Source organism: Salmo salar, chromosome ssa12, assembly GCF_905237065.1.
Source record: "Salmo salar chromosome ssa12, Ssal_v3.1, whole genome shotgun sequence".
NCBI lineage: Eukaryota > Metazoa > Chordata > Actinopteri > Salmoniformes > Salmonidae > Salmo > Salmo salar.
The window spans coordinates 50992003-51015041 of NC_059453.1; the positions used below are offsets into that span (position 1 = coordinate 50992003).

A 23039-nucleotide genomic window follows, 5' to 3' on the forward strand; every position below is an offset into this window, starting at 1 on the left:
CTGCTGCCAATGACTGGAACGAACTACAAAAATCTCTAAAACTGGAAACACTTATCTCCCTCACTAGCTTTAAGCACCAGCTGTCAGAGCAGCTCATAGATCACTGCACCTGTACATAGCCCATCTATAATTTAGCCCAAACAACTACCTCTTCCACTACTGTATTTATTTAGCTCCTTTGCACTCCATTATTTCTATTTCTACTTTGCACTCCATTATTTCTATTTCTACTTTGCACTATCTTCCACTGCAAATCTAGCATTCCAGTGTTTTACTTGCTATATTGTATTTACTTCGCCACCATGGCCTTTTTTTGCCTTAACCTCCCTTATCTCACCTCATTTGCTCACTTTGTATATAGACTTATTTTTCTACTGTATTATTGACTGTATGTTTGTTTTACTCCATGTGTAACTCTGTGTTGTTGTATGTGTCAAACTGCTTGCTTTAGCTTGGTTAGGTCGCAATTGTAAATGAGAACTTGTTCTCAACTTGCCTACCTGGTTAAATAAAGGTTCAATAAATAAAAAAATACAATTCATTTTTTCAAGCAAAGTGTAAGGAAGTTGTACTCCAGTGTAGTAGGTGGCGGTAATACAACATTTATTGGATGCCAACTGCGCTTAAACCTCATCGAAGAAGAATACATTTCCTCCACATTCTTTCTGGTTTGTGGATCATGATGGCTGCCGCCTTGAGAGGAAGCCTTGTAACATTGGCCAAGGTGAGTCGGTAGATTATGTTTACAGCCATCAAATTGTGGACAAAGTGTTTCGTGTGGCGTAAAACTTTTCGTATGTGTTATTGATGACTACCAATGTTTTGTTAGGGGAATTTATATTAAGCAGTTTATAACGTTAGTCACCAATGGTAATGCGACAGGCTAATGTCCATAGCTGGCTAGCTCCTAGTACTGGTACAGCCAGAAAGCTAATGTTAGTTATCATAGCTACGATACGGCTAGTCGGTTACCTACCAAGCTAATTAAGATACGCAGCCAGGTTGAAATTGTATGGATGTCGCATTCACATGCCATTGAATGTTGTCACTAACGTTAACCAGCAATCTAACAACGTATCAGTGAACAACCTGCTAACGGATTGATACCTCATGGTTATCAGCATCAGACCACAGCTTCAGTTATGCTGGGCATACACTAGTAACGTTACACGATTTGTAACATTTGAACAACTTCCATCCATCTTCAAACCCAGGACGTGGGTGCTCACGTTACGCTAAGATGATAACCTAGTCTAGTTCACCCCCCTGCGTTTTCTTAGTTGTCAGAGGGAAAAAATTCCTAAATGCAAACTGAGCTGCTTTTATTAGTATGTAGCAACATAGAGTCAGAGGCTCAGAATATGGACTTAATTTCATAATATTAATTCATATATTTTTGGTGGAGTTAGTTTTGCATGGCCCGTGCCCCATGTGGGTGGAGGTTTTACTTAAGGACCAATGGAATTGTCTAAAATTAATGAACGCTGCTCATCCGTGGCACCGGGCCATGGAAAATGAACTCGCCCATTGAAAAGGCAGCCGCGTTCTCCACAGCCCCACTAATCTGTCTTCTATCACCTCTGTCCACACGGTGGGTGTTGTCGCTATTCTCTTCGCTATCATTGTTTTGGTCTCAAATACTGAGTGCTCATTGGCTATTGGCAGCGGTCCTTGCCCAATCGCTTCGAAACACTGCTCATAGCGCAAGATACATGACCAAGACTTCTGACATGTCAGAAAATTATCTGGACATCCATCAGGGGTCTAGAAAATGGAACAGCCATCGTCGGTGCGTCTTTAACCAAAGTCAAACTAAGCGAGTCCCGACATACTGATCCTAGCCCAAGTTCATAGGATTTCACCTCGACCATGAAAATTAGTCTGGGACTGCATAAACGTGGCAAAATCGTGTAGTGTATGTCTGGCATATTAGGTTAGTAGGTTAAACCCAGGGGTGAAATTAAGTCAGTACAGTTATGGACCAGTACAAAACAAGTATTGGGGTAATGCAGTACCGGTAAAACATGAGCCTATCACAGTTAAAACGGATTCCAAGAACTGTAGGCTATTAAGCTATTTATCATTACCGCATTTCAGTCGCATGAAAAATGTGCAAATGGACTTAAATGTGCTGAGTAGGTGTATAGCAGTAGGTTACTCCCATGTAATTAGCCTAATTTTGGCGGCTTCCTAAGTAAACTGACACGTTTTTTTGGTGTTTTTTTGTTGGTCATCTTCAATGAACCTCCTCAGCAGCCTCACATGTCGTTATTAACATACTTTACTGTCACAACAACAAATTATTTGCATAATACTTATTCTGCCACTAATTTCTTACCCGACCTGCTAACACAGACAGTATACTACCGTAAGCTGATGTTAGCTGGCTGGCTAGCGAGATAAATTAATCTAATTTGCTACTCTTAGATATGTCATGTAACTATATTTCAACGATTTCACTGAGTTACAGTTCATATAAGAAGATCAGTCAATTAAAAAAATTCATTAGATGCAAATCTATGGATTTCACATGACTGGGAATACAGATATGCATCTGTTGGTAACAGACAGCTTAAAAATAAAGGTAGGATTGTGGATCAGAGAACCAGTCAGTATCTGGTGTGACCACCATTTGCCTCACGCAGCATGAAACATCTCCTTCGCATAGTTGTTCAGACTATTGATTGTGGCCTGTGGAATGTTGTCTGACTCTTCATCAATGGCTGCCCGAAGTTGCTGAATTTTGGCGAGAACTGGAACACGCTGTCATGCACGTTGATCCAGAGCATCCCAAACATGCTCAATGTCTGACATATCTGGTGAGTATACAGGCCATGGAAGAATGGGGACATTTTCAGCTTTCAGGAATTGTGTACAGATCCTTGCGACATGTGGCTGTGCATTATCATGCTGAAACATAAGGTCATGACGGCAGATGAATGGCACAACAATGGGCCTCAGGATCTCGTCACGGTATCTCTGTTTATTCAAATTGCCATCGATTTAAAATGAAATTGTGTTCGTTGTCCGTAGCTTATGCCAAACCCCGCCGCCACCATGGGGAACCCTGTTCACAATGTTGACATCAGCAAACCTCTCGTCCACACGACCCCATACACGTGGCCAGCGGTTGTGAGGCTGGTTGGACGTGCTGCCAAATTCTCTAAAATGACGTTGAAGGCGTCTTATGGTAGAGGATTGAATATTATATTCTCTGGCAACAGTTCCGGTGGACATTTACTGCAGTCAGCATGCCAATCGCACGCTCCCTTAACTTGCGGCATTCTGTTGTCATGACTACTGCACATTTTAGTGGCCTTTTATTGCCCCCAGCACAAGGTGCACCTGTTGAATAATGATGCTGTTTAATCAGCTTGTTGATGTGCCACACCTGTCAAGGGGATGGATTATCTTGACAAAGGAGAAATTATCACTAACAGGGATGTAACCAAATTTGTGCACACAATTTGAGAGAGAGGAGCTTTTTGTGCATATGGAAAATATCAGGGATCTTTTAGTTCAGCTCATGAAACCACTGCTTTACATGTCGTTTTATATTTTTGTTCTAAGTATTTAGAAAAGTTGATTCTTGTTGGCTTGCCTATACAGTGCATTTGGAAAGTATTCAGGACCTATGACTTTTTCCACATTTTGTTACGTTACAGCCTTATTCTAAAATGGATTTAAAAAATGTAAAAAAGAAAATGAACTACCATATTTACATAAGTATTCAGACCCTTTGCTATGAGACTCGAAATTGAGCTCAGGAGCATCCTGTTTCCATTGATCATCCTTGATGTTTCTACAACTTCATTGGAGTCCACCTGTGGTACATTCAGTTGATTGGACATGATTTGGAAAGGCAATAATCTGTCTTTATAAGGTCCCACAGTTGACAGTGCATGTCAGAGCAAAAACTAAGCCATGAGGACAAAGGAAATGTCCGTAGAGCTTCGAAACAGGATTGTGTTGGCACAGATCTGGGGAAGGGTACCAAAACATTTCTGCAGCACTGAAGGTCCTCAAGAACACAATGGCCTCCATCAATCTTAAATGGAAAAAGTTTGGAACCACCAAGAACCCGATGGTCACTGACAGAGCTACAGATTTCCTCTGTGGAGATTGGAGAACCTCCCAGAAGGACAACCATCTCTGCAGCATTCCACCAATCAGGCCTTTATGGTAGAGTGGCCAGACGGAAGCCACTCCTCAGAAAAAGGCACATGACAGCTCGCTTGGAGTTTGCCAAAAGGCATCTTAAGGACTCTGACCATGACAAACAAGATTGAACTACTATTTGGCCTGAATGTCAAGTTTCACATCTGGAGGAAATCTGGCACCATCCCTACAGTGAAGCATAGTGGTGGCAGCATCATGCTGTGGGGATGTTTTCCTTGACGAAAACCTGCTCCAGAGCGCTCAGGTCCTCAGACTGGTTCACTTTCCAACAGGACAAAGACCCTAACTTCAAAGATAAAGCAGAAGTGGCTTCGGGACAAGTCTCTGAATGTCCTTGAGTGGCCCAGCCAAAGCCCGTACTTGAACCTGATCGAACATCTCTGGAGAGACCTGAAAATAGCTGTGCAGTGACGCTCCTCATCCAACCTGACAGAACTTGAGAAGATCTGCAGAGAAGAATGGGAGAAACTCCTCAAATACAGGTGTGCCAAGCTTGTAGCGTCATACCCAAGAAGACTCGAGGCTGTAATCACTACCAAAGGTGCTTCAACAAAGTACTGAGTAAAGGGTCTGAAAAGTTATGTAAATATGATGTTTGAAATTTTATTTTATACATTTGCAAAAAAATCTAAACCCGTTTTTGCTTTGTCATTATGGGGTATTGTGTGTGTATATTGAGGAAAAAAATAATTTCATCCATTTTCTAATAATACTGTAATGTAACAAAATGTGGAAAAAGTCAAGGGGTCTGAATACTTTCCAAATGCTCTGTATGTCCTTTCAACTTGCCGGAGACCAGCTGGGGAGACAACCCTGCCAAATGTCCCAAAGTAGCCTATTGCCATATCTACACCTACTTGGTGGAATCTCCAGTTTTGCATACATTTCCAAATGTAGAAGAATATTATAGTTGTTATTTCGACAGATACAGATCACTAGTCCTTACTGCAAGTTAATTAGCAAGCGTTCCGCAATACACATACTGTAGCTAGTTGGATACAAACAAGTGTGACCAACTTACCGGTGATGCAGTGCTTCGAACACACATGTAATAAGTAACCGGAGCCCACAGCTTTACTTCATCACACCGTAATAGCCTGAAATCAAGAGGTTCGTCTAACCTGGTCCTTGGGCAGTTGATTAAACCTGATTTGGTGGTCTTTTTCACCTATTGTTCAAACAAAATGGTACACAACAGCTTTCCGACATTGTAAAAGCAGGGTTAGCTAGCTAGTTAAAGTCTGTTGTAATAGTCTGATAATCGTGACGTACACTCCACGTGACAGTCTCTGTTCATGCCAACATTTTTACATTTAGAGTGAAAGTGTGTTTAGGTATGATGTAGTTTACATTTACATTTTAGTCATTTAGCAGACGCTCTTATCCAGAGCGACTTACAGCAGTGAATGCATACATTTCATAGATTTTTTTTTTCTGTGCTGGCCCCCCGTGGGAATCGAACCCACAACCCTGGTGTTGCAAACACCATGCTCTACCAACTGAGCTACAGGGAAGGCTGTTGATAATGACGATACGAAAGTATGTATAAAATGACCAACCAAGCATATCCAAAATGTTTATAGAAAGATTTATAAAGAAAGAATATAGCCACTGGCAGATAAGACACATTAGCTAAAACGACAACCAGACCTTCTGATTATGCTTACTTTCTACAGTGGACCTAATTAAGTTTTGTGTCCTGGTCTAGGGCCTTACTGGCACTGGTCCGCGGTGGCAGCAGCTGGCTGCCCGATCCCTCAATATGACCTCCAGTCTGAGTGGGCCTGAGGCACCCCCCGGCCCGCGCCGACGCCACATTCAAAGTCACCATGGTGCCCGGGGACGGAGTAGGACCTGAACTGATGACTGCCGTCAAGGAGGTGTTCAAGGTATGTACATTATGGTGGCTCCACTGTCACTCCAGGTCAGCCTTGAGAAAATGCGACAGAGTGCAGATTGGTGTGGATGTGTCGTCCCTCTGTTGACATATAGCGGACTCATCTCCTTAGCACATTCTCCTCCAGGTATGCTATTACTTAGGCCTCCACCCCACCTCACCCCCATGCTTGTGACCCTGTCTCAGCAGTCAATGCACACATTATGTGGCCCATGTGGGAATGGAATTCACTATTGCCAGCACCATGCGCCAAGCATGCTCTGAGCTCAATCCAATACTTTCTGTGTTCATTGATAACTGAATATGCAAGACTAATTCATAATGTTTATAGTCCATTCAAATCAAATAACATTTTATTTGTCACACGCGCCAAATACAACCGATGTAGACCTTACCATGAAATGCTTACTTACCAACAATGTAGTTCAAGAAATGGAGTTAAGAAAAGTAACACAATAACAATAATGAGGCTATATACAGGGGGTACCGGTACCAAGTCAATGTGCGGGGCTACAGGTTATTCGAGGTAATTTGTACATGTAGGTAGGGGTAACGTGACTATGCATAGATAATAAACAGTGAGTAGCAGCAGTGTAAAAACAAAGGGGGTGGGGGGGGTCAATGTAAATAGTCCGGGTGGCCATCTTTGATTAATTGTTCAGCAGTCTTATGGCTTGGTGGTAGAAGCCTTTTGGACCTAGACTTGGCGCTCCGGTACTACTTGCCGTGCGGTAGCAGAGAAAACACTCTATTACTTGGGTGACTGGAGTCTTCGATAATTTTTTGGGGGGGCCTGCCTTCATTCGCTCACTTCCTTAATTTATTCATCCATCCTCGATATGTCCATCCTGTTTCTCGTCCCCTTGTCTTATCTCCTTGGTTCTACCCTTAACCCTGCCTTTCTCTTTCCTTCCTTCCCTCCATCTCTCTCCAGGCGGGCGACGTCCCAGTGGAGTTTGAGGAGTTCCACCTAAGTGAGGTGCAGCACATGGACAGCGACGAGAAGCTGGAGCAGGTGTTGGTCTCCATGAAGACCAACAGGGTGGCCATGAAAGGTAACTAACTTGTCTCCTCTGTGGGGGATTTGCTTCCTCTTGTCTGCTTTTACCATATCGGTGTGTTCTGACTGAGTGTTTTTCTTTTCTCCGTGTGTGCAGGAAAGATTAACACCCCCATGGAGTTCAAAGGGGAGCTGGCTGGCTTTGAGATGAAAATTAGGTAAGGCCATATTAGATCGAGCGCTAGCATGAATCCAACACAATAAATTAATATTGTTATGAGAACTCTTAGTGTGTGGCTGGCTGTCCTTATTAGTGAGCCTCTCCCTCCTGTGCTCTGCTCAGGCGTAGGCTGGACTTGTTTGCAAATGTGGTACACGTGAACAGCCTGCCCGGCTATAGCACCCGCCACAACAACCTGGACCTGGTCATCATCCGAGAGCAGACTGAGGGAGAGTACAGCTCTCTGGAGCACGAGGTACATCACCACACACTGCCACAACGAATGAGTGTGTTGGTTTCAGCTCGACTAGGGTGTTAGGTGGGTGAAGTTTGCCCATTTTATGACCATTTCATTGGTCCTAAAGGGAAATTGGCCACTCACTGGCTAGCTAAAACTAGTTGACCCAGTCCTCATTGAAATCTAACCATGTTTTAGTTTGTTGTATGGGTAATACACAAATCTTTACATGAAATCATCTATCACAACTAGTGTTGGGGTAACGTGTTTCAGAAGTAATGCATTACAGTAATAATATTACTTTTGAGTAACAGAGTAATATAACATTACTTTTCAAGTTTGAGTAATAATATTAGTTACTTTAAGTAAAGCGGGCGCTACTTTTTTTCCATTAAAACGTTAAGAAAAATGTATAGAATTCCACTTGAATTTACAATGCAGCTGTGCTGCTGCTGGCAACCGTTTGGGTCTCACGGTGCGTCCCGTTCAGATGGTTAAGCATTGCAGCTGTACTACCATTACTGTACCTCAATTCCACCTCGCAAAGTTTGCACTTCTCATTTAACTTCTAAAAGTACCATTTCACTTTCTCTGCCATTTTTCCTACTGTTAACAATGATGACGTGGTGGAGAATAGATTCCAAAATAATTGGTTCGTTGACTCCCGGTATCGACTCCCATTTATGAGTGTTAAGATTCTATTCCGCCAGCAATTGACTCGTAAGATTCAGTATTTTTTGGAATGGAGGACACTGATTAGTTGGTGTACTTCAGAGAACACAAACACTCGCATCTTTCATGGCGAGCTAGCGAGGGTGGAGAGAGAGGGGAGGTGCACAGTATAGGAAGGTCGGCCACCAGGCAGCCAGTCAGAACCGTGCACTAGACCTATAGAGGCGAGCCAAAGCTGTCTCTCGCAATGAAATGCTGTACCTCGCCATCGTAACGTTAAGGATCCCAATTTAATTTCAACATTCACACTGCTAAAAGCCAGTTTATGCTTGATCCGAAAATGTGGGCGGAGGCTTGGTATTGGAGGGTTTAACGCAATTGCAGAGCCTCCGGAGGCATGCAGAGGCCAAATCAAGCTCCAGTCCGCATCGCCGTGTGCCTGTGTACACCGGGCAGAAAATGACCACATTTAAGCACTCCAACACCATGGTCAAACCAACCATGGTCAGATGGAAGTGTGTCCTGGTCTGAACTCTGTGCCTTCTGCCTCTCAGAGCGTGCCTGGAGTGATCGAATGTCTGAAGATCATCACTAGGGAGAAGTCTCGGCGCATCGCCAAGTTTGCCTTCGACTACGCCACCAAGAAGGGTCGCAGCAAGGTCACGGCGGTCCACAAGGCCAACATCATGTGAGTCTCGCTGCCAAATAAGCAACCTAATTTTAAAGGCTTCTACACATCTATCCAACTACAGCCAACCCAACTGTTTATGTAGGGCTTGACATTAACACTTGCCCTCTTGTCCGGGACAAGTAAAAAAAATATATAATTGTGGAGCAAGCAGTATATAGATTTTAAGTTGTTTGAATGGACAAGTAGAAAGAAAATTCACACAATCACTATCAAACAATTACTCTGATCAGATTTTCCTCTGGAGACAATGTTGCACACTGTTTTCCCTATCTCTGCAAAGCGCATGAGTAGAATTATTGAATTGCATTGAGGTACAAGGGTTTTTTAATCACCGGCGGTCGCGAGATGCACTTTTGAGATCAAACCCAGAGGCGGGTTGTTGATAGTCCTTGCTAGTTAGTGAGTTATTTGCTCAGATGCAGCTACTTTTTGGTCAGCAAACAGGGTTTGTACAGTCATGTACCGTTGCTCGAGGAGAGAGCCAATTGAAACCATATAGCCTAGTCTTCCTAGTTGTCTTTTTAGGGAACTACGGCGGCAGGAAGCCTAGTGGTTAGAGCTGAAAGGTTGCTGGTTCAAATACCCGAGCCGACATCTATTTAGCTATTAGCATGTATAAATGCTGTTAAAGAGAGGGGAGTCTCAGCTAGTCTGAGTATACATTTTTTTTCTCGACACTCAATATTGAGGAAATACCACCATTTTACAGAGTATGTATTGAGATGATGCGCAGGTGGAGCGGAGCACGCCATTTGCGGTGAATACATCAAGTAGCCTATTCGGCCTGCCAATGGGGGGGAAAAATAAATAAACAATTTGTTGGACATTGAATTTACTCTTAGATCAATTACATGGCTATCTAGCAACAATATATTTACGGTTAGAAATCTAGCTAATGTGTTTTGAATTCCCACTTCCTCAGGTGGTGAATTATGTAGCATATAGCCTAGGCCAATATGCCAAAATAATTTATAAAGATGCAGAAATCTGCTCATTCTGGATCCTATTGTTGCACATCAAAATATTCAACATGCATTCCCTGAACATGTTAGACGAAATGGCTAACTTCTTTCATGTCTTACTTGGCGCTGGAAAAAGTCAGACTAGAGCCCTGCCACTAATGGAAAGCAACTGCATAAAAAAAAAAAAAGAAGGTATTTATCGTTATTGACCAAAATGGGTTAATACTGTGATTACTTTTTGTCCTGATTCTCTGTATGATGATGATAAATGTTATTTTGTAAAGTGGTTCCTTGCATCATACAACACAATTTTCAGGCACCTTTTTGGTGCATGGTGTTAGACTTTTTTTTTTGTGTGTGTTGTGAAGCGACTGGAGCCTTCAGACAAAAATCTGTCCTACTTGCCCGAATGACAGGTGTAAAAAAAATAATATATATATAAAAAAAAAAATGTCAAGCCCTGCTAAGGATGGTGGACGTAGGTGGTCCCGAATCAACACGTGGAATCAGAAACGCACACACAGTGTTTGTGTCGCTGTTAATTATTTTTTTTTAAATTCAAATGGCTTTAGGTACATTACAGCGCAAGGAACTAGGGCACCATTGCACTGACATGTACATTCTACATTTTGATTTTGTCTCCTTCTGTCTTTCTACAGGAAGCTTGCAGATGGCCTGTTCCTACAGTGCTGTGCCGAGGTGGCAGAGCTGTATCCCAAGATCAAATATGAGAACATTATCATAGACAACTGTTGCATGCAGGTATGCCTCGCTCTCTCTCTTGCGCTCTCTGTCTCTCTCTCTGTCTCTCACTCAAATATGCACCCTCTTTCTGTAGCTGGTCCAGAACCCATACCAGTTTGACGTGCTGGTGATGCCCAACCTTTATGGCAACATCATTGACAACCTGGCCGCTGGGCTGGTCGGCGGGGCAGGAGTGGTGCCAGGAGAGAGCTACAGCGCCGAGTACGCCGTGTTTGAGACCGTGAGTGTCTGTCTGCCTGAGATCCATCTTAACCAGTCAGCTGCGATCATACACTTGCTACATTAGACGTTCAACCGTCAGTATAGTGCGACAATAAGCATGTGTAAAATAGCCTGAAAATAAACATTTCCTCTCCTTCTTAGGGAGCGCGGCACCCCTTTGCCCAGGCTGTAGGCAGGAACATCGCCAACCCCACGGCCATGCTGCTCAGCGCTGCCAACATGCTCCATCACCTCAAGTGAGTGGGCACGGCTTCCAATGAGACGTGTGTGTGTGTTTGTGCGCACACAATCTCAACTGACAATGTTTTGTGTTACAGCCTGGAATACCACTCCAATATGGTGTCAGATGCTGTCAGGAAGGTCATCAAACAGGGGAAGGTAAGAATCTGTGTGTGTAACTATTGTATCAACATCCTATTCAATCTTATTGGTTTGTGTGCATGCACGTGTGTGTTGGTCTAAACGCATACAGTGTATGACTAATTCTAAAGTTGAATGGTTGTGTTCTTGCAACATAACATATTTGTCCATGCATTTTGGGGGTCAATTCAAAAACAAAAAATGTATAGCTAAAAAGTGTAAAGACACATACTCTGATCCAAACATCAATTCGTGACTCTCAAATTGCATTTAGCCATGAAGTTACACCTAACAATCGATAACCCATATCCATGTGTGTGTGAGAGAGCCTTTTGATTATGCATGTCGACGTGGGTGGGTGGCGTCGTATACACCCCTCTGTGTGTGAGTCCTGCTAAACATTGTCCTTGTTTTTAGCCGGCACAGTGAGGTGACGGAACATAGCTCTGTAACCATAGAAACTGCCTGGTAACAAAGATCCTACTAACTGTGGTGTGCGTCCCAGCCCTTATTTGCACTAATAGCAGCAGCACTAACCCTAACTAATACCATGGTTCTTAGGCAGCACATGGGTCAACACACCATTGCGCTAAGGTATGGCTCTGTCATGTCAGCCATGGCACAGAAGGTGTCCTTTTGCAGAAGGAGTGTAGGGGAATGATTTCTGTTCGACAGAACGGCCGTTGTGGGCAAAGTGCGATATTTCAATTTGAGTGTTGGAAGGACGGGTTATCTGAAGGTGTGAAGTATAGTGTTTGTCAGTCCACTACTGTCTGAAGTACCCTCCCCTTTTCCATCTCCTTTGCTCCTCCTCTTCCCCTGTCCCTGTGTGTGTGTGTGTGTGGGTGTGTGTGTCCCAGGTGCGGACGCGAGACCTGGGCGGTTACAGCACGACCGGGGACTTTGTGCAAGCCGTTGTGGGGAACCTCCGCCACCGACCCGTGTACTAAAGAAGTCCCGATTCCCCTGAACGCCCTGGCCTTTACTGTAAACTGGACCGCCAACCAAATATAATCTGGATATATTGAACCCAATATCGCCATATTCCCTAATAACTTTACCCCACTAATGTTTTGGATCACTTTCCCACTAAACTAACACTTACGTCACTCTTGGCAGCGCTCTCCTCCGCTTTCTTTTCATATTCCTCTTTACGCGCTCGGTGTATCCTTTATTACGTTGCTCTTGCTCAAATTAAAAAATTATTGGCCAAAGCAAATAAAGCAGATAATTATCTTTTTTGGGGTTTTTACCAAATCGTCCATTTATGGTGTGGCCTTCTATTTTCTCCCGGTCTTTTCCTTGCTGAACCCTTTCTCCAACTGAGCACCCCCTGCTTGGTGCTGTTTCCTGCTTTTCTCTTTTCCTCCATGTCAGCCTGTTCTTTTGTACTACCTCTGCTGTTGGCTGCACTCTTCTATAAGCTGTTCTAGAATCTTCTCTGTTTTGTCTGCTCTACTAACTCCCTATAGTCTACTTTCTATTTGTCAGCTAACTCTCTTTACCTCCACTCCAATTCTTCCTCCTCTCTCTCTAAGCTGTTTCATTGTCTCTGCTGTGGACAAGCATATGATTTTATATTACATTGATCTCCACTAGTCCAGCCTCGCAATCCATACTGGTTGGGCCGTGTGTTATTCAGCAGTATTGGTCAAGCAGGTTTCGAGCCACAAGGACAATTCACCAATCCCAAAGCGAGTGAGAAATCTCTACCACAGCACTGTATCAATGGATATCTGGCCTGCCATTTCACAGTCCTGAGTCGTGCCAGGCATATGCAGTACATCGTTCATAACCCTTTGACTCTATGTGCAGACTTTCCTTGGCTTGGACTAAGGCTATCGTGGTAGCATATGCGTAGACTACCGTAGCTGTAGACTTCCGGTCATTGCGCTAGTTACCATTGGCTCTTGAAACTACCTCTAACTACCTTCATTCTGTACACAGAGACAAAAATGGTATCCATGAGTTCATCTGACTCTGGGTAAGTAGAAAAACAGTTTAACTGCCAGAATCTTGCAGTATCCTTTTTTAACTGGCCTTTTCAATCACAACCTTAATTACGCGCACAGTCGCGTCCAGACTGATTTAGTTGCCGTAATAATTTTTTTTTTTAAATGCACTGGTTTCCACTGAGTCATCATAAACATGGACGTTTCTCACGAACATATTTCAGCACCACTGTCTTAAAGGAGGCAGGATGTAGAGGTCATTCCTGAGAAGGGTGAACATTTTCAGAATTTCCAATCAAATATTTTGATATTGTTGCGTTAGCAGGGATGCTAACAAGTTACCAAAAGGTGAACTTGGCTAACTGTAGCTAGCTTCATAGAACCTTTTTATTGATCCATTGTCGCTCAGCTGCATACTCTAGTCATCACTAGTTACTAAAATAAAAATGTCTTAATATTCTGTCCACTGTGTATGCTGTAAAACACACATAATGTGTATCGTAGAGGTCACTATCTTGGTAGCTTTTTGCTGGAGTTGTGACCTTGGAGAGCCATCGTGTTTGGCTGTTCAGTCAGGCTAAGCTCTTTCATCATTACATTTGCAAACGAACAAGCCACTGTAACTCGAGCCTACGACCAGCCTTGCCCGAGTTCACTCTGGCTTTGTACTTTGTGCCAAAACTCCATTAAATTATATATTGGTTATGTTGATGATCTCAGTGGTAGCATTTCTACTAGAGACTCAGACTGGCATGTGTCAGTCAGTCATTGGGACTTTAAATGTATTGGCGTATGTCATTAAGTGGTAAGGTATTATAAATGCTTCAAAGTGCTGTTCTGGGCACATAAATGTTTTTATTTATAATGGTTATGGCTATAGGACTGTGGTTGTAATATTGGATCTTTGAAATAAAACTTTTCCTGTTCCCTAACTGTTACAATGGCTGATGGACATTTTTGTTGTATTTAAATATAATCATGGTCAAATACTGAAGAATAAAAGATGGGGAAATGTGTGTGTTGGCCTGTTTTCTCAACAACAACAAAATGTAATCAAAGGTGTGATTTTAAAACTCGCATTGTTTCGTTTTCCAGGCGTAGGATGAGTGGTGCAGCATCTGTTGAAAGACCAACATAGACTACGCTAGCAATAAATGTAGATTACGGAGTCATCCATTCTTATTTAGTATGTTTGGTCATTAACTATTTTATGAGTAAATACATAAGACCATGGACTTGAGTTGCTTCAACATAAGCTAATATTCCTCTGCCCTATTAATGTGTGTCTGAGTTTGGCGGTGAAAAAGGCTCTCTTACACTAGTCATGTTTTGTGTGTGTATATATTTGTGAGGACCATTGTCTTTCCTGAATGAACCAGGGCCTAGTTTCCCAAAGGATGAGCAGCCTTAAGCTGCTTTCTGGGGAAACTGGGTCCGTGTGTGTGTGTGACACTGCTCTTTTATTTGTGGCAGGTGCGCACAGGAGACCTGGGGGGCTATGCCACAAGCGACGAGTTCACAAGAGCTGTCATCGCCAACCTAGCCATCTGAGCTATCCTCTTGAACGCACACTTTCATTATTTTACTCCTTTCAAACTAGTCTCTCTGCATTGACCACTCAAACAGCTGCGCAACAGATTAAATCCTCCCGACCCATGCTCAACAACATGCTAACACCCATAGACTCAAACGCATACAAACCCAGAGGAGTATACATGAAATATGTAAAATACGCACAATGAAATTGAGGACCGGTTCCATAAATGAGAAGCCAATATGGGGACGACACCTTCAGTCTTGTGAACGGTACCAAAATAAATGTTTTCCCGTTCAACAATAGTTGTATAGAACTTGTAAGTCACATTCCACATTCTCTACCAGAGTGGTGTTCTTCAATGAATGGGCCTTGTTTAGATATTCAAACAAGATACATGTACTATATCAGTATAGTATTTTATTTATTCACTACAAGTGTTATATGCATTATTGACTTGTTCATTCATAATTAGTAATAAACATATTCCTATATCTGATACTTTGCTGTGTGGAAAATCAATTTTAACAAAATGTGTTGTAATTTAATATATTGACTGATAATGTAAATCTTGCAAACATTTTAAAGTAATCTGGAAGTTCCAGAAATGGATACCATTTACAGAAAAAAAGCTGATTGGGACAGTGCTGTTTTCCGTCTTAGAACTTTGAAGTTGTCAGAGAAACATTTACATCCTAGTACAGGGGTACTCAACTCTTACCCTGAGTCTTCTGTTGTACCAGATAATTAATTGCACACACCTGATGTCAGGGCTAAATCAGTCCCCGACTAGAGGGGAACAATTTTTTTTAAATGCGGTGGAACTGGCTTCGCGGTCCAGAGTTAAGTGTGAGAGTTTTAGTAAAGCCTCTTGCGGTGGTTCACCCACCAACCATGGTCCTATTAGAGTGTAAAGGCTTTTGTTTTAGCACTACACCTGATTCAACTTATCAATTGAGCATAAAGTCTCAAGACCTTGATGAGTTGAATCTGGTGTGGTAGTGCTGGGCTCAGTGGGCTGGAGCAAAAGGCTGCACCCACTAACAGGACCAGGGTTAGTGACCACCACTAGCCTATCTTGACAGCAAGTGGCTGTTGTCAACTAAATGGGATTGTGTGCCCAGGCAGTATATATATAAGCCTGTACAATATTAGTTGTTTAAACAGACAGCCAAATGCTGATATTATTTTTCAGATCTGATTGGTCAAAAATACCAATTAGTGAAAAAATATATATCCGAATTGGGCTGCCTGTGTAAACCCAGCCTATGTGATAGACATGACCAGATGGTGGACTCCTGCTCTTCTGCATAGGGCTGCTGTTGTTGACTCGGTCTCGTGACGATGTCACAGATTCACCGCCAGATGTCGCATCGGCGCTATGGAGGGAGGGAGAGGAGGGGCCAGGACTGGGAATTCTCTGCTTCCCATCCCTCCTTAATGCAGACAACATGGCGGACTAAAAGATACGGCTGACCCGCCCGGATACAGCGAATAAACAGTGGGATTCACGCCCCCTAAGCTCAAGGAAGACGGAGAGACACCAATTTGTTAGGAACACCCTCGGGAACATTGAGGAATTTTTGGGACCGTTCTAGTCATTCGTTAACATAAACATACTTGCGATCTGTTGCCTCCAAATTGGCGGTCTGTCCCAGATCGTTCATATCACCCAGGCCCCCCACCCCACATACACACACACACACACACACACTATTGGTTCCTGGGGTGTGAAGACAGGGGCTGGGGTTAAGAACGTGGAAAAAGGAAGAAAGGAATTGCACAACTGTAAATATTCAGGATTGTCCAAAACCAAACGGGAGTCGTGGTGAGTTTTGTTTTTGTTCTGCTGTAAATTGTCACTAGTTACAATGTAGCGTGCTTCATTTAGTTGTAATAAGGTCCGACTACTTGGTCACAAACAAGCACTTTTGGTTTGTCCCACACATTATCATAGCAAAGTATTCCACCTCGAACATCGTTGTGGTGATGAGAGCGATAAAGCCGAGAGGGAAGCTAGATGTTTTAAAAAAAATTAAATAACATTCCATGGCTATCATCATGTTAGCTCGAACAATAATGTTTGTAGCGACAGAGAACATTAACACAACTAGCTTGGAGGCAGGGAGGGACATTTTTCGAGGGGGGCTGGCGAGAAAGGGGGAGAGGAAGAGTGTGTACATAGTTTTTTTATTTATTTATTGGAAGTCCGTATGATAGTGTGTTCTGTGAACGCAGACATTGTAACAATGCGAAATAAAACCAATAGGCGGTCCAGTGAGTTCTACCTCACTGAAAATTACATATTGATCAATGCTTTGTTGCCGGGGTGGGGTGGATAGGGGGCTGAGTGCGACCACAGCGCAGGAATTAGATCGCTTTAGACAGCCAGGCCCATTCAAACCACAGCAGATATTCTTTATTTAGTCTCGACAAGCATCATACTGCTTGACCCTGCCTCGACCCTTCCTCTTCTCATACTAATTATTCTGGCTTGACTGGATCCTGAGTCGACTTAGTCAAGCCTAAATATAGTTATGCAGGTAGGTTGGTTTCAAAAAGTTTCAGGGCAGGGCCTTAGTATTTACTTACCACATACTGTAGTTAGGTAGTGTTCTAGTGACATGCTGTAGCTTCCTCAATTATCCAATCAATAAAGGTTACTAAACATAGAAAAGACATTTGGCAAAGCAGGAGTCATTCAGGAATATTTGCCACATTCTGTCACTTCACCTTTTGAAACCAGGGATTTTATTAAGCTGGAGTCAACTGTCATTTGATGCCATTTGTGTTTCATCATTAGCCGATATTTGCAGCAAAGCTTGAGAATGTAGTGCAACTTGAGTCTTTATTTAATTCTCATGAGACCTGACTTAATCATGGTGAAAGTGGAGATATGTTATATGTATATAATATGGCCTAATGCACATACGCTTTATTTATAAAAGTTACATGTATGCTCACTGTCGGTCACAGCCAGCAACATGGATAACACTCAACAGCTTACAAAAAGGGAATAGACTATGGTTTTCAGTATTTGGGTCAAAGAAGATAACATCAGTATGATAACATGGTCAAATATCAACATTATGTCAAGAAAGGAAGGAACGGATTAAGAAAGGATAGATTGACAATAGCAATACTCCAAGTAGGAAGTAGGCCTATGGCAGAGCTTGGTGTGTCATCATATCATAAATGAGTTGTGTGCAGCTGTGTCCAAAGGGAGCTGACTAGTCATGTCTGGACTGCTTCAGTGTGAGCGGTTGCGTTGGTCTCGCCCCACTATGCGCTATCCCAGAATGCAGTTTCCTCTCCCCCGAGCTCGGCTTGTCATGTCTTGACTATTCAAGTGCAAAGCAGAAGCTGCTTGCCTCGATCTGACATTGACTCGTCAGACCTGGACTGCCCTAGCATGTCGACAGGGCTGCCCCGATCTTGTCATGTCTGGGCTCATCACTGCTCCTCGCAAAGAGGAGTCTAGTAGGGATGGATGGGGGGGGAATATTGATACAGGGTCATTCCACCAAAAAACACATTCTAATTCAAATGTTATTTGTCACATGCACCGAATACAACAGGTGTAGACCTTAAAGTGACATGCTTACTTACAAACCCTTAACCAACAATGCAGTTTTAAGAAAAATAAGTGTTAAAAAAATAACAAATAATTAAAGAGCCGCAGTAAAATAACAGTAGCGAGGCTATATACAGGGGTTACCGGTGCAGAGTCAATGTGCGGGGGCACCGTTTAGTCAAGGTAGTTGAGGTGATATGTACATGTAGGTAGAGTTAGTGACTATGCATAGATGATAAACAGAGAGTAGCAGAAGTGTAAAAGTGTGTGGGGAGGGGACAATGCAAATAGTCTGGGTAGCCATTTGATTAGCTGTTCAGGAGTCTTATGGCTTGGGGGTAGAAGCTATTAAGATGCCTTTTGGACCTAGACTTGGCGCTCCTGTACTGCTTGCTGTGCGGTAGAAGAGAGAACAGTCTATGACTAGGGTGGCTGGAGTCTTTGACAATTTTTAGGACCTTTCTCTGACACCGCCTGGTATAGAGGTCCTGGATGGCAGGAAGCTTGGCCCCAGTGATATACTGGGCAGTACGCGCTACACATTGTAGTGCCTTGCAGTCAGATGCCGAGCAGTTGCCATATCATGCAACCAGTCAGGATGCTCTCGATGGTGCAGCTGTAGAACCTTCTGAGGACGAATGCCAAATCTTTTCAGTCTCCTGAGAGGGAATAGGTTTTGTCGTGCCCTCTTCTCGGCTGTCTTGGTGTGTCTGGACCATGATAGTTTGTTGGTGATGTGGACACCAAGGAACTTGAAGCTCTCAACCTGTTCCGCTGCAGCCCCGTCGATGAGAATGGGGGCGTGCTCTGTCCTCTTTTTCCTGTAGTCCTGTTATCATCTCCTTTGTCTTGATCACGTTGAGGGAGAGGTTGTTGTCCTGGCACCACACGGCCAGGTCTCTGACCTCCTCCCTATGGACTGTCTCGTCATTGTCGGTGATCAGACCTACCACTGTTGTCATCGGCAAACATAATGATGGTGTTGGAGTCGTGCCTCGCCATGCAGTCATGAGTGAACAGGGAGTACAGGAGGGGACTGAGCACCCCTGAGAGGCCCTGTGTTGAGGATCAGCGTGGCGGATATGTTGTTACCTACCCTTACCACCTGGGGGAGGCCTGTCAGGAAGTCCAGGATCCAGTTGCAGAGGAGCATCCCACCTCCCAACAGCCACTGAAATTGCAGGGCGCCAAATTCAAAACAAATCTCATTATTAAAATTCCTCAAACATACAAGTACTATACACCATTTTAAAGAAACTTCTCGTTAATCCAACCACAGTGTCCGATTTCAAAAAGGCTTTTCGGCTAAAGCACACCATGCGATTATGTTAGGACAACGCCTAGTCACAGAAAGCATACAGCCATTTTCCAACCAAAGAGAGGTGTCACAAAAAGCAGAAATAGAGATCAAATGAATCACTAACCTTCGACGATCTTCATCAGAAGACACTCCCAGGACGCAATGTTACACAATACAAGTATGTTTGGTTCGATAAAGTTTATATTTATATCCAAAAACCTCAGTTTACATTGGCGCCATGTTCTGAAATGCCTCCAAAACATCCGGTGAAGTTGCAGAGAGCCACATCAAATAACAGAAATACTCATCATAAACTTTGATGAAAGATACAAGTTTTTTTACATAGAATTAAAGATAAACTTCTCCTTAAAGCAACCGATGTGTCAGATTTCAAAAAAGCTTTACGGCGAAAGCACATTCAATAATCTAAATACAGCGCTCAGCCACCAAAGCGAGCCATACAGTTACCCGCCAAGTTGTGGAGTCAACAAAAGTCAGAAATAGCGTTATAAATCTTCACTTACAGTGGTGGGAAAAAGTATTTGATCCCCTGCTGATGTTGTATGTTTGCCCACTGACAAAGAAATGATCAGTCTATAATTTTAATGGTAGGTTTATTTGAACAGTGAGAGACAGAATAACAACCAAAAAAATCCATAAAAACCCATGTCAAAATGTTATAAAATGGTTTGCATTTTAATGAGGGAAATAAGTATTTGACCCCTCTGCAAAACATGACTTAGTACTTGGTGGCAAAACCCTTGTTGGCAATCACAGAGGTCAGATGTTTCTTGTAGTTGGCCACCAGGTTTGCACACATCTCAGGAGGGATTTTGTCCCACTCCTCTTTGCAGATCTTCTCCTAGTCAATAAGGTTTCGAGGCTGACGTTTGGCAACTCGAACCTTCAGCTCCCTCCACAGATTTTCTATGGGATTAAGGTCTGGAGACTGGCTAGGCCACTCCAGGACCTTAATGTGCTTCTTCTTGAGCCACTCCTTTGTTGCCTTGGCCGTGTGTTTTGGGCCATTGTCATGCTGGAATACCCATCCACGACCCATTTTCAATGTCCTGGCTGAGGGAAGGAGGTTCTCACCCAAGATTTGACGGTATATGGCCACGGCCGTTGTCCCTTTGATGCGGTGAAGTTGTCCTGTCCCCTTAGCAGAAAAACACACAAGATTGTAGAGCTACACAAGGCTGGAATGGGCTATAAGACCATCACCAAGCAGCTTGGTGAGAAGGTGACAGCAGTTGGTGCGATTATTCGCAAATGGAAGAAACACAAAAGAACTGTCAATCACCCTCAGCCTGGGGCTCCATGCAAGATCTCACCTCGTGGAGTTGCAATGATCATGAGAACGGTGAGTAATCAGCCCAGAACTACACGGGAGGATCTTGTCAATGATCTCAAGGCAGCTGGGACCATAGTCACCAAGAAAACAATTGGTAACACACTACGCCGTGAAGGACTGAAATCCCCACCGTCAAACATGGAGGTGGAAACATTATGCTTTGGGGGTGTTTTTCTGCTAAGGGGACAGGACAACTTCACCGCATCAAAGGGATGATGGACTGGGCCATGTACTGTCAAATCTTGGGTGAAAACCTCCTTCCCTCAGCCAGGGCATTGAAAATGGGTCGTGGATGGGTATTCCAGCATGACAATGACCCAAAACACACGGCCAAGGCAACAAAGGAGTGGCTCAAGAAGAAGCACATTAAGGTCCTGGAGTGGCCTAGCCAGTCTCCAGACCTTAATCCCATAGAAAATCTGTGGAGGGAGCTGAAGGTTTGAGTTGCCAAACGTCAGCCTCGAAACCTTATTGACTTGGAGAAGATCTGCAAAGAGGAGTGGGACAAAATCCCTCCTGAGATGTGTGCAAACCTGGTGGCCAACTACAAGAAACGTCTGACCTCTGTGATTGCCAACAAGGGTTTTGCCACCAAGTACTAAGTCATGTTTTGCAGAGGGGTCAAATACTTATTTCCCTCATTAAAATGCAAATCATTTTATAACATTTTTGACATGCGTTTTTCTGGAGTTTTTTGTTATTCTGTCTCTCACTGTTCAAATAAACCTACTATTAAAATTATAGACTGATCATTTCTTTGTCAGTGGGCAAACGTACAAAATCAGCAGGGGATCAAATACTTTCCCCCCCACTGTACATGCATACATGCATACATGCATACATACATACATACATACATACAGTTGATGTCGGCAGTTTACATGCACCTTAGCCAAATACATTTAAACTCAGTTTTTCACAATTCCTGACATTTAATCCTAGTAAAAATTCCCTGTCTTAGGTCAGTTAGGATCACCACTTCATTTTAAGAATGTGAAATGTCAGATTAACCTCTTGACGGTCGCCTAGGATAGGGGGCGCTACAGCGATTTAAAAAAAAAAATTGTGCCCATTTTAAACGGCCTCCTACTCAAACTCAGAAGCTAGGATATGCATATAATTAATACTTGTGGATAGAAAACACCCTAAAGTTTCTAAAACTGTTTGAATGGTGTCTGTGAGTATAACAGAACTCATATGGCAGTCAAAACCCCGAGACAGATCGTAACAGGATGTGGAATTCTGAATTGCGGACTCAACTTCATCACTTTGCCTATAAATCACACCGTGAGCAATGGTTCATTGAGCACTTCCTATTGCTTCCACTAGATGTCCCCAGTCTTTACAAAGTGGTTTGAGTCTCCTACTGTGAAAACTGACAGAATGAGACGCTGTGGAAAGTGGTCACATGAGGAGGGCCATCACCATTATGACGCCGGCGCCCCTGGCTTCCCTCCCCTTTCGAAACGTTTAGAAAGACAATGCAATCGTCCCCCTTGAATCTTATTGGAGCTCTGGTTGAAAAAGGCTCTAAGATTTATGTTATACAACGTTTGACATATTTGAACGAACCTAAATAAAAAGAAAATGCATTTTATTGAGAGGAGTCCCGCGGCCGACGGAGCTTTTGGAGCAGCCTTCAGAACGCGCTAACAAGAACAAGCTATTGGGACGTAAAGGATGAACTTTTTCGAACGAAAATACATTTGTTGTGGACCTGGGATTCCTGGAAGTGCTTTCTGATGAAGATAATCAAAGGTAAGGGATTATTGACAATAGTATACAAGAGTAGATTTGATATGCGATTGTTCCAAGATGGCGCTGACCTGTAACGGTAGCCTATTTTTCTGAGTATCACATCCTCTTTTATCGCAAAGTGTGATTACCCAGTAAAGTTATTTTTAAATCTGGCATTGCAGGTGCTTTCAAGAGATGCTAATCTATAAATCTTAGAATGACAATATTACATTTGAAAAATGTTTTCGAATAGTAATTTAGTAAATTGTAGCGCTGTTTCACCGGACGCATTTGAGGGAAAATAGTTAGACAACGTTACGCGCCGATGTAAAATGCTGTTTTTATATATAAATATGAACTTTATCGAACAAAAGAATGCATG

At 43.1% G+C, this 23039-nt stretch overlaps 1 protein-coding gene and 1 pseudogene across 5 annotated transcripts in view; both read left to right on the top strand.

The window, feature by feature from the left end:
* Positions 1–667: 667 nt before the first annotated feature.
* On the top strand, positions 668–15191 carry LOC106565197 (isocitrate dehydrogenase [NAD] subunit beta, mitochondrial-like; annotated as a pseudogene). Its single transcript, XR_006758013.1, has 11 exons — positions 668–724; positions 5888–6068; positions 7011–7131; positions 7234–7294; positions 7420–7552; positions 8761–8894; positions 10519–10621; positions 10698–10844; positions 10988–11082; positions 11164–11224; positions 14632–15191. The product of XR_006758013.1 is annotated as an isocitrate dehydrogenase [NAD] subunit beta, mitochondrial-like (transcript).
* A 938-nt stretch (positions 15192–16129) lies between these two features.
* Positions 16130–23039, top strand: part of LOC106565195 (receptor-type tyrosine-protein phosphatase alpha) — a 54726-nt gene continuing 47816 nt past the window's right edge. For all 4 annotated transcript variants that reach the window (XM_014132052.2, XM_045691444.1, XM_045691446.1 and 1 more), the window contains exon 1: positions 16130–16520. The gene's annotated coding sequence lies outside the window, so the exon portion shown is untranslated. The remainder of the gene's footprint in view (positions 16521–23039) is intronic.